At 37.4% G+C, this 13,839-nt stretch overlaps 1 protein-coding gene across 50 annotated transcripts in view; it reads left to right on the top strand.

Annotated features, from left to right (window-relative positions):
- MBNL1 (muscleblind like splicing regulator 1) overlaps positions 1–13,839 on the top strand; it is a 209,486-nt gene that overhangs the window by 66,027 nt on the left and 129,620 nt on the right. The window contains exon 1 of one of the 50 annotated variants that reach the window (XM_089331056.1): positions 1,282–1,375. The exons of the other annotated variants lie outside the window; for them this stretch is intronic. The gene's annotated coding sequence lies outside the window, so the exon portion shown is untranslated. Of the gene's footprint in view, positions 1–1,281; positions 1,376–13,839 lie in introns of those variants that run through there. 50 annotated transcript variants of the gene reach the window in all.

Raw genomic sequence — 13,839 nt, 5'->3', positions numbered from 1 at the left:
CACTAAATATGCATAATACAGGAGGACAGATCTTTATCAGAAATGTACATTTTTAAAAAATTTATTTATTTGAAAGGCAGAGTTACAGAGAGGCAGAGGCAGAGAGAGAGAGATCTATCTGCCATACGCTGGTTCACTCCTCAAATGGCCGCAGTGGGCAGGGCTAATCAGGCTGGAGCCAGGAGCCAGGAGCTTCTTCCATGTTTTGCACATGGATGCAGGGGCCCAATCACTTGGGCCATCTTCCTCTGCTTTCCCAGGTACATTAGCATGGAGCTGGATCAGAAGTGAAGCAGCTGGGCCTTGAACCTGTGCTGTGGGTCCCAGAAATGTACATTTTTAAAGGATGCTGCAGGCCCCAGAAATATACATTTTTAAGGTAAAGGTTAGTTAACAAATTGAAAGAGATCGCAGGACAAAGTATATGTCTGCTTTGCATCTGAATTACAAGAAAATAATCCATTCTTTCTTTCCTTTTCACCTTTTATTAACAGCTGTGTAACAAGCATTATGTTGGCCAATCCTGTTAAAAGGGTGAATGACACACAGAATCGCTGACTTTTTGAGTGCTGATAGCTAGTGGTTATTATTCAAGCCTCTGAGAGGTATACAACGAAGATTAAAATGCTCAGAGAATAATAAAATTTTGTTTTTAGCTCTTTTAGTCTTAAATTTTAAAATGTCCTTGAAGAACACAGGTAGATATTAAATATCCTGATATAAGGAGACTTCAAAAAGTTCATGGAAAATTGGGTTAAAAGATGTTTTCCAACATTTTTTTTAAATTTTTTTGACAGGCAGAGTGGACAGTGAGAGAGAGAGAGAGAGACAGAGAGAAAGGTCTTCCTTTGCCGTTGGTTCACCCTCCAATGGCCGCCACGGCTGGCACGCTGCAGCCGGCACATCGCGTTGATCCGAAGGCAGGAGCCAGGTACTTCTCCTGGTCTCCCATGGGGTGCAGGGCCCAAGCACTTGGGCCATCCTCCACTGCACTCCCGGGCCACAGCAGAGAGCTGGCCTGGAAGAGGGGCAACCGGGAAAGAATCCAGCGCCCCGACCAGGATTAGAACCCGGTGTGCCGGCGCCGCTAGGTGGAGGATTAGCCTAGTGAGCCGCGGCGCCGGCTTGTTTTCCAACATTTTTAAAAAACTTTATTCAAGAGGCAGAGAGAAGGGAGACTGAGATTGATTCCATCTGCTTCCTTACTCCCCAAATGCTAGTGATGCCAGGATTGGTCTGGGCTGAAGCTGGGAACTCAAGTCAGGTTCTCCCATGTGGCAGGAACTCAAGCGCCTGAGCCCTCATCTGCTGCTTCCCAGAGTCTCCGCTGGCAGAAGACTGTGATTGGGACCTGCAGCCAGGTGTTGACACTCAGGTACTCTGGTGTGCGATGCAGGCATGTTAAGCAGCATCTTAACTGTTCGGCTAAATGCCCACCAGCATTGTTTGTTTTTAGTTTAAAAGAAACCAACTGTTAAAATTCGTGTATGTGAGTGTCCTTGAAAATGAATATTAGGCCAGCGCTGCGGCTCACTAGGCTAATCCCCCACCTGCGGCGCCGGCACACCAGGTTCTAGTCCTGGTCGGGGCGCCGGATTCTTTCCTGGTTGCCCCTCTTCCAGGCCAGCTCTCTGCTGTGGCCTGGGAGTGCAGTGGAGGATGGCCCAAGTGCTTGGGCCCTGCACCTGCATGAGAGACCAGGAGGAAGTACCTGGCTCCTGGCTTCGGATCGGTGCAGTGCACCAACCGTAGCGGCCATTTGGGGGTGAGCCAACGATAAAGGAAGACCTTTGTCTCTCTCACTGTCTAACTCTGTCTAAGAAAATGAAAATTATGAAAAAAAACCTGTGGTTTTAAAAAATATTTTGAACCAAAATAAACTCAACCTTTAAATTCTGTATTCCATGAACTTTTTGAAGTATCATTGTATGTGTCTGAGAGATTTGTTATGAAATACCTTGGAGAACATAATATAGTCATGTAAGAAGAGAAGAATAGTTTCTGCTATGGGAATATGCTTCAAAAGAATCTGCTTGGTTGTATTACTCTGCATGTAAATCTGTATATTTGTATTACTGCTAATTTTTATATGGTAACAGATTTATGCCCAGGCCTATAGCAAATTCCATAATTTAGTGAGACAAACCTGAGTCTGGTTAATTTTTTAGGTGACATGTAAAAATGGTGAATTTTAATTAATTGATTTGGTCATCTATTGATTTTTATAAAATGATGAAGCTCAAAACAGTTAAATAACCTATACAAGATTACATGGTCAGTAGGTAGCTTAACCTGGGATTCAGCACAGGTAGTTTGAGCCTGCACTTTCAACCTCTATGCTAAGTTGAAGTTGTTTAAGGTGGCAATATTATAAAAGTACTATATCATGATCCTGCACATAAAAATGTTACTTATTAGTGATTCTGCATATTACAGTGTCAGACATACCTGGGGGGAGAGAGAGAGAGAGACAGAGAGACAGAGAGACAGAGAGAGACAGAGCGCTTCAGTTCACTGGTTTATTTCATCACTACCCACAATAGACAGGTCTCCTGCATGGGTGTCAGGGGCCTAAGCCTGTAGGCCATCTTTTGCTGCCTCCTAGGTGTATTAGTAGGAAACTGGATCAGAAGTGTAGCAGCTGGGACTCCATCCTGCACTCTGATAGTGAATGCAGGTGGGCTTGACCTGCTGTGCCACAACTTTGGCCCCACTACATTAATTTTAAAGTTGTATTTAAAAATTGGTCACATCTTTTTAGTTTAAGGCTTTATGTTATATGCAATTGAACTAAAATGACTATATAAATATAAGAATCATTGACGATATTGCATTAATGATGTGATGGATTGAGCATGTTTGTTCTCAAATATATACGAGAATGTGAAATTCTTAGGTTTCCTCATTATTTCATAAACATTAGTTTAAATTGTAATCCTGGACTCTTAATAGATGTATTTCAGTATTAATGTGCTAATGTTCATTGTGTGATTTTAAGATGCTCTGTGTGAAAAACAGAATTATTGTCACTGAGCACTTTTATTTAGGATAGCTTGGACAAAAAAGGAATAGAAAACCATGAACCTCAATAGCTGGTACTGCAAGTGTTCTTTCCTTTACTGAAATGATGAGCAGCTCATTTCCTTTGATCATTTTCTTGAATGGATTAATATAGTCAAACTGCCACTTAAAAATTTTTTTTATAAAGTTGATTGTTGTATAGATTCAAACTTGATATGTAGGTTGGGCTTGTTTTGTGTTCAGGACCAAGTTAATCACAGGAAAAAGCAAGTGGTGTTCCTTGTCCTTTGATCTGGGCATTTTCTTCATTTGTTTGCTTTAGCTTTACTTTTGTTTTATTGATGTTTTCTGAGTGTCTAGATCAGCTTCTATGTTCTTTTCCTTAGTATGAAATTTTCAAGAATTGTGTATAAATGCGGGTACCAGGCGTAATAAGAATGTAGCCCTTAGTCATTTTCACTCAAACTCCAATGCCACTTTATTTAAACCAAAGTAGGTTCTTCGGAGTAATTGTACAAAGATGTGGAAGTTTAAAAAAAAAAACAAAACAACTTTTCACAGCAACAAGTTAAGACCTTGTTGAGTCCAAACTGTGGATCTGCTAGATGTGGATTAGATTCCATAGAACTTCCTAGTGACTTGATGTCAGTCATTTTACCTCTCTTAGATGATTTCCTCATCTGTAAAATGAGTGTAATAATACCAGCTTCAAAAGTTTGAGGGAGTTCAACAAGAGCAGCTTTAATATATAAATCATTTAATGTTATGTCTTGCTTGGTATACTTACTTCATAAATTGTAGCCACTAGTAAATTCTTGCCTAAATCCTGAATTCAGTCTCAGTTTTCTTTCTCCTTATGAAAGGAAATTTGTGTTATGTTAGAGTAACTCTTGCTGGTCATTTTGCATCATTGCACTATTGGTATCAATGTGCTACTTGTTTGAAGAAATAAAAAAAAAATTACCATTAATGTGCAGTGTCACACACTAGCTTATTTACCTACCTGCCATCAAAAGAAAATAACCTTGTAATCTTTTATCATGTGTATCTTTTGGCTTCAAGCTGATTAGGGTATTGGCTTCAAGCTGATTAGGGTAGTATTAGACCAATTTAGTAGGTTCATTTAGTATGTGAATGGAAAAATGGTAGTAACCATATGTTTCAAATTTTAATTTCATGTAAAACTAATACTTCTTTAGCTTTATGCTGTTTCACAATAAATAATTCACATCTAGGGGCCGGTGCCCTGGCTCACTAGGTTAATCCTCCGCCTGCAGTGCTGGCAGCCCATATGGGCGCAGGTTCTAGTCCCAGTTGCTCCTCTTCCAGTTCAGCTCTCTGCTGTGGCCCAGGAAGGCAGTGTAGGATGGCCCAAATCTTTGGGTCCCTGTACCCGCGTGGGAGACCAGGAAGAACACTTGGCTCCTGGTTTCGGATCGGCACAGTTCTGTCTGTTACGGCCATTTGGGAGTGAACCAACGGAAAGAGGACCTTTCTCTCTGTCTCTCTCTCACTGTCTAATTCTGTCAAATAAATAAAAATAAATAAATAATTAATTCACATTTGATATTCAAATACTGTATTGTTTATGTAAATTTCCTAAGACTTACTGAAGACTTTTTTATTTTTCAAAAATAAAATAGACATTTACTCATTGGAGTACTTGCACAGAGTAGGTTAAATGTTAAAGTCTATTTTTTTCATGATTTACACTATTCTCTCTCTGTTCTTTTTATACTTAAATAAACTTACTTGATGAAATATCTACCACTTGCTTCCTTAAAGGTGTAAAAATGCATCCCAATCTTGGTATTCTGTCATAGCCTCATTTTTTACCCCTTTCACTGCTACTTAGAATTGATAGGGATCCAATTCCGGTGCATGAAAATGATCCTTTTTCCTCCAAGGTATTTAAAGGTGTTTGCCTAATTTACAAGTTTGGAACTTTTGACTCGGTTAGAAATATATACTTTTTCCAGAAGTGAAAGGAAAGAAAAGCAATTCCCTGATTTTATTGGTTCTTTGGAAATAATAAACCTGGTTATTTCCTCTGGGCACTGCTGGGTTTCCTTTTGCAACTTGTGTAAATGTTATTGCTAATATTCTAATTCTATTCTAACTCATTACCACATATGAGTTGTGCATTTATTATTTGATTTACTCAGCCATGCCACTGCCTCCTTGTTAAGGCTATTGATTATTGCCTGTCCTATACTATGTATTGATTTGGTATGTGGCAGTGAGTTAATTGTATTACTTGATGTTCAAGGAGGCTCAGATAAATGTCCAAAGGTGATGCTTGTAGCCTGTGTAATTGGGTTGGCTATTTTGTGCTTTAACATGTTGTGAAACAATTAGAAAGGACAGGAGTGCCTCTGAGAACAGGGAACATAAAATTTGTTTTCAGTTTTTTGGTAGTTTTTAAGATGGTGCAGTGAAAGCCGGCGCCGTGGCTCAATAGGCTAATCCTCCGCCTTGCAGCGCCGGCACACTGGGTTGTAGTCCCGGTGGGGGTGCTGGATTCTGTCCCGGTTGCCCCTCTTCCAGGCCAGCTCTCTGCTGTGGCCCGGGAAGGCAGTGGAGGATGGCCCAGGTTCTTGGGCCCTGCACCCCCATGGGAAACCAGGAGAAGCACCTGGCTTCGGATCAGCGCGATGTGCCAGCCACAGCGCGCCAGCCACGGCGGCCATTGGAGGGTGAACCAACGGGAAAAGGAAGGGAAGACCTTTCTCTCTCTCTCTCTCTCTCTCTCACTGTCCACTCTGCCTCTGCCTGTCAAAAAAAAAAAAAAAAAAAAAAATGGTGCAGTAAGACCTTCCTAGAGTTAAGAAGTCAGTTGGTATTTAGTTGGCAGATGCATAAAACCTAGGATTTCCCTCTTTTATTTTTAAGATGTTCATAATTCTCTCTAAGAATGGTTTCATATTGAAATTACTTGTTACTAGAAACTAGTAGAAATAACAAAGTATGTATGTGTATGTTGGCACTCATGTTTTGAGGGGATTAGGGAGACAGAAAAATGATTAAGCTGGGACACAAATGCATCATTTTCACTTTCTCCACTGTTTTACTTCACTCATGGTTTGTAAAATATCTTGTCCCTGTAAATAATAACATTTAAAGTAAGGCTGATATTTATTTATTTTCTTTGACATTAGTAGTTTGTTCCAATTTGCAGACAATTTACAGTTAATGTTAAAAAAAATAACCTTCAAAATGAGATCATGGTACCATGGTCTACTAATGAATGTTACCTTTTGTTTAAGCAGCTCTGTTGGCTCTAATCCATGGAAACATTATTATTTTTCATTGGCTCCAGGGTTGGAACCAAACCAAAGTTAAAGAAACCTTTTCCAGTAGACAGTTTCTATAGATAACATCAACAAAGTGCTTGTTTATACTTGCTCTCTTGCTCCCTCTCTCTTTCTGTCTCTGTCTCACACATACATTTACATGCTTCTTATAGAAATATTAGATCAGGAAAAATATTGGAATACTGATAATGAAAATAAATTTCATGTTACTAAATGCTCTCCTTATTAATCCTTTCCAGTCACATTATGGCTCCAAGGTTTGCTTGATGTTTCCAAAATATTCCCTTTAGAATGAATTAAAGGAGTGCTGTTCTCTCCCCATATTACTATCTTCCAAGTCTTTTTAATCTGTAACCTTTTGCCATGTCTCATTTACTTGGGTAGCATATTAATTTTAAATAATGAGGGAGCATAAATGATTATAGCTAGTTGTTTTGAAATGTCTTCTAAAGCCTTGGCCTCAAAGGACCTGTCAATTCAGAATTTTACAGTAAGAACGTAAAAGCTCAGCATTGAAAGTAGAGAATATATAAGAGATGATGCCAATTGGACCACTGAGCTACATATAACTACTAGATGAGACCATTCCCTTGTCTAGTGATTGTGTGTATTAACAGAGGGTGGACTTAATGCCATGTGTGTCAGCAGCTTGCATGCTGTGCCCACTGTGTGCTGAACAGCATTTCAGGTACTCTTCCAGGTTTCCTGCAAAAAGCAGAAGATACTTGTAAAAGTATATTTATTCCCCTACCTCACAGGTATGTGTGTATATATATATATATATATATATTATACACACACACACACACATATATATATATATATAAATCTATGTGTCCAGATTAAAAAAACCATTTAATACTGCCAAGAGATTCAGGGAACATATCATTTTCTTTATATATTTATATTTGAGAGATAAAGAGTGCTCCCTCTTCTTTGTCATTCCCCAAATTCTTGCCACAATTCAAAAGCTAGTAATACAACCCGGGTCTCCTACATGGATGGCAGGAATTCAATTACTTGAACCATCACTCCTGCCTCTCATGGTTTGCATTAGCAGGAAGCTGGAGACAGGAGCCAGAGCTAATTATTAAAACTAGGTACTCTGATGTGAGATGCAGGTGTCTTAACTGGCATCTTAAATGCTAGGATAAATGCCTGTTTCTGGAACACAGTATTTTTGCCATGACTTATCAATCTGTTTAGAAGATGTATTTGTCTCCTAAGGATAAAACCATATGGTAATCTTCACATGTTCCAGACTCTTATATAGAGCTGGCCTTGCTTTCCTGCTACAAGTATCGATAAATTTAAAAAACAGAATGTAGAAAATAAAATAATCTCTTGACATAAGTGTAATTTCTTATTCAAGGATTTACTGTTTCATGAATGCCTCCATTAAGTTTCTGATTCAAAAAATAATTTTCCTCTCTGAATACCATTTCCTGTGTTCTTTGGTGAACAATGATTGTAATTAGTAGGTCTCTGTTAACTATAGATCTTTCACTTTGCTGTATTTCTTCTATTAATGATAGTAACTAGCTGAGTGGTAAAATAATGTGTTAACTTTCAAAATATTTTTATATAATTTATAAAGAGACTTAGAATCCCAGTAAATACTTAGTATGACTTTATAACTACTTTATTTTTGTAAAGTATTTTATATGTTTCATTTTATTATCTCCAAATATGTCTACATGGAGTGATCTCCAAATAACTGTCATGTCTTCTCAAATTTCTAGTTGATCCTCACTTGTGGTACTAAAGTTGAAAAATGATAATGAGTTTATTATAACTTAAGGACATTTTATTTTATTTTTAAGTTGTAATTTTTCTTACATAAAAAGTGGTATTCCTTAAAGCAAATGAATAGAGTGGACTGAGTTTATATGTAGTGTTATAAAATATCAACTCATGGAGGTAGTCTGATGTTCTCAGTGTTAACTTTAGAACTTCATGCATAAATTGTGTGTCTTGTTCTTGGAAACAGAGAAAATTGGTGGTCAGTCTTTGCCTGAGTGTATTTTAGCAGCATGAATGAGTCAAGCAAGCAATTTTCCAGACTGTTTAATAGTACAAAGGAAAAGGCTTCTAAGGAAGTCATTCTTATGACTAGCTGGAAAATATTTTTCTTAGTAACTGTTTGAGATAAAAACAGGTCACCATGGGAAGAAAAAAGAAATCTCAAGTTACAGGCGTTCTGAAAGTGATTTAATCACTAAAATGTGTTTATGTTATGAAAAACTTCCTTAAAAGGATACTGGTTAGAATATTTCCAAATATTTAATGAATGTTGTCTTGAAACCCAACAAGAAATTATGTGGCACCATTATGTTTTAATTCAACTATGATAGAACTTTTTGAGATTTTTTTTTCTTGAACTGTTTATTGTCCAGCATCTTTGTAAAGATACAAAGATAAAATGTTTTAGTTTATAAAATTCCTGCAAGTTTATTCCACTGTGTGGTTCTAAGCTGCATTTGAATTAAAACAGGACTTGATCAGTGGAAAGTCATTGGTTTGTGGGTTTATAGAGTCTATTCTAGATAGTTTGAAAAGATGCACTGTCTGGCAGCAACTGTTTTTCATCCAGAGACATGGTGCTTATCGTGAGCTTGATGGATTCAAATCACTGGGTTTATCATTACTGCATAGATCTTTGAAAGGACAGGCTGCAAATCTTGTTTCTAAGCCATGACCAGCTATTATGTCAATTTGAAGAATAGAAGTAAAATCAATACAGATTCACAAAAGACACTCTGCAGTCATTCACAGGCTGCAGCCAGTTCTCAAATTTTAACATCCTGGCTACATAAATTTCCTGATTGTTATGATTTTTTTCTATATTAGTTTAATACTTGAAGCTTGGAATATGACCAGCTAACCTTATTTCTCTGTGTGCTATCGGAAGTACCTTTACCATTTTAGAAATCACTTGAAAGAAAATAGAAAAGTCTCTGTGGTTCTGCTTAGGTTAAATTTTTACTGGAGTAACTGTTACAGAGACAAACCACTGAGTAGTGAAGCCCTTTACAATGAAAGCTTTATAAAAATGTTGAGTGAAAATTTCGGTTGCTAGATTTAGTCCCAAGAAAAAATTGTATTTATTATTTGTGTTTTAAAAGATTGTGAATGCAATGTTCAGGGGCTTTCACCAGTGTTTAGAGGTTTTGTTGCATTCAGCATTGAACTCCAGTGTTCCGTGGATTGTTGGAATTTCAGTTAAGAGAGTCTTCAGAACTGATGTCATGCAGTCTGTTTGTTTTGCAGATTAGGAACAGTAAGGTTAGGGCTTAATCACAGCCATAAAGATTTCTAGGTTGCCAGGACACTGTCAATAGGACTAATTGATAGTTCATAGGAAAAGCTAGAAAATGCTTTATTTTATGAAGATATAGCATCATTGATATACTTGAAAGATGAAAACTGCTGTAAATGTTGAATCCAAGTGAAGAACTTTCTTTTAATTTTTAAAATATTTTAAATATTTATTTGAGAAGGGAGGGGGGAGAGAGAGGGAGAGTGAGAGGGAGAGAGAAAGCTCTCATCTACTGGTTCACTTCTTAAATGCCCACAAATGTTGGGGCTGAGCTGGGGCCAGAGCCAGAAATGCAATCCAGATGTGATCAGCTGTGTGGCAGAAACCCAATTACTTGAGCCATCACCACTGCCTCCCAAGGTCTACATTTATGGGAAGCCGGAGTTAGGAGCAAGAGCTGGGAGTCGAATCTAGGTACTACAGTGTGAGATGTGGGCATCCTAACTGCTAGGTTAAAGACCCACACCTAACAAATTTTCTTGACTTTCTTGACTTACTGGTTATTGGTGACAGTAAAGTTTTGTTTTTTTTTTTTTAACTGTGTTTTATTCTTTGACAATAGACTTTAAAATATGCATATATGAATAAGTTTATTTTATAAAGTATACTCATAGAGGATATGTAAGACAATTTAAAATTATAATATACAACAGCATTTTTTTTTTTAAAGATTTATTTGTTTATTTGAGAGGCAGAGTTGGAGAGAGAGAGAGAGAGACAGACAGAGATGTCTTCCATTCACTGATTCACTCCCCAAATGGCCTCAATGGCTGGAGCTAGGTTGATCCAAAGCCAGGGGCTAGGAGCTTTCTCTGGGTCCCTGACCTGGGCTGTTAGCAGAAAGCTAGATTGGAAGTAGAGCAACTAGCTGTTCCACATGAGACCGCTATACCTGCCGGCTGCCATAGGCTCAATCCACTCTGCCACAGCATAAGCCCCAACATCCAACATTTTAAATTGTATATGACTTGTTGAATATTCCAGATGCTTTTTTGAAATGCCAAACTCTTGCAATTGTAGCCAACCTGTCGTTGTAATTCAGAGTTTAGTTCTCAGTGCTGTTAAAGATAAGAGTCCCTTATCGTCCAGTGGTTCTCAAATGAGGCATCCTTCATGAGATGCATAACATTTACTTCTGTTTCCTCACCTTTTCAGTATCATGGGATAGATCACACCGTACCTGATTTTACAGTGAATTTGGGCATGTTTCCATTCCCTATTAATTTATAAGTGTCTTAAGAATGAGAAACTTACATTTTTACCTCTGCACACATGGCATTTTAAATACTCTTGGCATTCAAGAAGAGTTTAGCGAATTGAATGCGTTGTTTCCTGATGACCACGGCCAGTGATTCTGAACAGATTTTGTGTGCTTTTAATATCAACTTTGGAGAATTCCTTTTCATTTAATGGGGCATTCGTTGGAGAGCAACATACATCTACTCACAAATTTTCTCAAAGAAATCTAGCACCCTTCATTTCTGGTGAGATTCATTTAGTTAAAAGACTCTGACACTCTCATGGACTATTGCTGTTCTGTTGATGTAAATTTCTGGAATAGGCCTTTATTTGGACTCATGCCAGATTTTGTATGTTATCTTGTGCAGGCAGTACATGGGGACTTGATGGTCAAGCTTCCTGGTGTAATGGCTGTATACACAGCCTATGCCTCAGGAGGAAATGATAAATTGGTCAGTGTGGCAACATGTTACCCAGTTATTTTGTTAACAGTATTAACTCTTGGTTCAAAAGAGTACTTTGTTGAAGTATTGTTTCAATGGAGAATAGTGTTTACTCTTCATAGGGAGAAATGATACAACCAGAATAGCAAATACTATTAGTGTGTTTTCTTCTTTTTTCACTGTTAAGAATATTGAGAAGAGCTTTGTTTAGCATTGTTGTTTGTTATGAGAGGAACCAGACTATTACAATAATTGTTATTGTTTTTTCATAGAACTAATAGCTGTAACAAAGATACGTGATACTTGGATAGAGATGCATTTAACTCTAAAACTTCTCCATGCTTTAATTTTAGAAAATAATTTGTTTTATATTACAAGGAAATCTTCAACCTGGAGTAGAAGAGGGAATCCAGACTTCTAAGAAGTACAAATATGTAGGCCCTGCCACTTGTTAACTTGCTTACTAATTTTTTCCATACAAAAGATTTGGGGAGCTATATGATACAGGCTATTCTTAAAAGAACTGAGAAGTTCCAGATTATGTGTTGTTACCAGTAGTACTAGCAATTAAGTATTTGATTGAAGAGAAGCCTATATTTATCCGCTTTGAAGAGGATCATCAGGAGGGATTAAAAATTTTAGTACTTCAGGCTCATTAAGGGGTAGAGTGGAGTAATTACGCGTGGAACTGCGAACAAATGCTACAGTCACCACTTGAGCATGAAGAGATGCTCCATTGAGACTTATTAGCCCTTTATCTTCAAGGAGCTTCACAGTTTGTGAAAGTCATCTACTTGGAGTTTACATTCTGATGTTCCCTTATTTTATATTGGCCACGGTTTTCTGAAAGCAGAGTGTGTTTTCAGAGAAGCTCAGGCCTTGATAATAATCTTTGAAAAATATGTACTTTATAGACTAATTCCCCTAAGCGGTTCTTAAGGTCTTGAACAGTGAGTCTTTTGTTCCTGAGGTGCTCAAGAGAAGAGTGTAAGGAAGACCTTCACTTTCTGTTTGTTTTGTTTGCTGGTGATTGGGAGGCTAGTCTCATTTCCTAATTTTGCAAGTCAGAAAATAATTAAAATGCTCAAGAGGCAGCAGATTGAGCTTGGTGTGCCATTCTTCATCAAAATTTCAAGAGATTTTATATTATAACTTTGCTGTGATGTTTTTAAAATCTTGCTTTTTATTTGTATTGCGCACAGTGGCATGTTAAGTTCAAAAGAAAATAGAGTCAGATCTGTTTTCAAACCGACTGGAAAAGATGCTGGTATTTATTCTGTTATTTTGTTATGGTGGTAGCTGTTCTTTGTTTTTTTAATCTAGACATCTCAGTTATCCCCTTAAAAAAAGTCTTTTAATTCCTAACCTAGAGCCTGTTCATTCTAGTTTTAAATAAGAATGTAAAAGCCAGGTAATATCACTATAACACAGAAATTTTAAAAATGGTGAAAAAAATACATTATTACTCACATTAGTTTCCACCATAAAAATGCAGTGACTGGAGAGACACAAAGAAATCTGTTGCCTCCAAGCTCAGACTGATGCTGTTAGGTTTTAACTCTTGTCCCCTGTTTGGAAGTAAGCTGTTTAAAACAAAGCCTCTGCCTTTATCATCTAAGAATCTCCATTGCCTACCCTTAGCACTACTACATTATAGCCCTACCACATGTTAGGCTTCTAATAAATAGTACTCTGCTGTATTGAATTTAAAATGGGATGGAATATGGAATTTCACCAGAAATAGCAGCTTCTGACCATGCCACAACCTTCCTTGTGTGTCCCCAAGATTTTTTAAAAAACCAAAACACTGTGAAACTAATTATAGTCATTAGAGTTGTAAATTAGGCCATGCATTTCATTAAAAACTGATGCAGTCTCTTTTTTGAAAGGCTGTGTATAGGAAATGAAAACTAGCCTTGTATATAGAACTCTCAAATTATTTGACTTGAACTTGAATTTATAAAAGATAAGAAAGTACATTTGTATTATCTCAGTCTGATAACTGGGCTGAAAAAAATGTCAATCCAGTTAAGTAACAAAACTGAGTTATTTTGTGTACTAGACAATAGTATTGTTGATTGATTTGTTTTTCATTTTTAGTCACTAATTCTGTGCGTTTTTTTCCCTTAAGGCAGTGAACTGAAAAAGTGATATTTTTCTGCCATTTATAAGCATTAAGAGGAGAAATCAATAGTTAAATTGACCCAATAAAAGATTTCTGTGCCCTACTATTGAGAGAAGAACATCAGAAAGAAGATATATAGGCTCCAGCAAGGCGCAAAAGCATCTTTCGCACCTGTTTTACATATGAATTTAATATGCTTAAGACAGTGCTAATGAATTGCATTTGTTTTCTGGAGTCCACTTAAGCCTGAATTCTAAGAGGCTCTGGGTTCTTGAGAGTCAGATTTGATAGCAGATTAGCAGCAGACATGCCACAGGCCAAAAAGGGGGTATACTCCTTTCAGTTTGCTATGGGTCTAAGCAAATTTGTGTAGTTTGT

This window comes from Oryctolagus cuniculus, chromosome 4 (genome assembly GCF_051225735.1).
Source record: "Oryctolagus cuniculus isolate XC-2025 breed Fujian yellow rabbit chromosome 4, ASM5122573v1, whole genome shotgun sequence".
In the NCBI taxonomy this organism is placed as follows: Eukaryota; Metazoa; Chordata; class Mammalia; order Lagomorpha; family Leporidae; genus Oryctolagus; species Oryctolagus cuniculus.
Note: the sequence above shows the minus strand (reverse complement) of the source record. Positions and strands in the feature narration are given on the sequence as shown.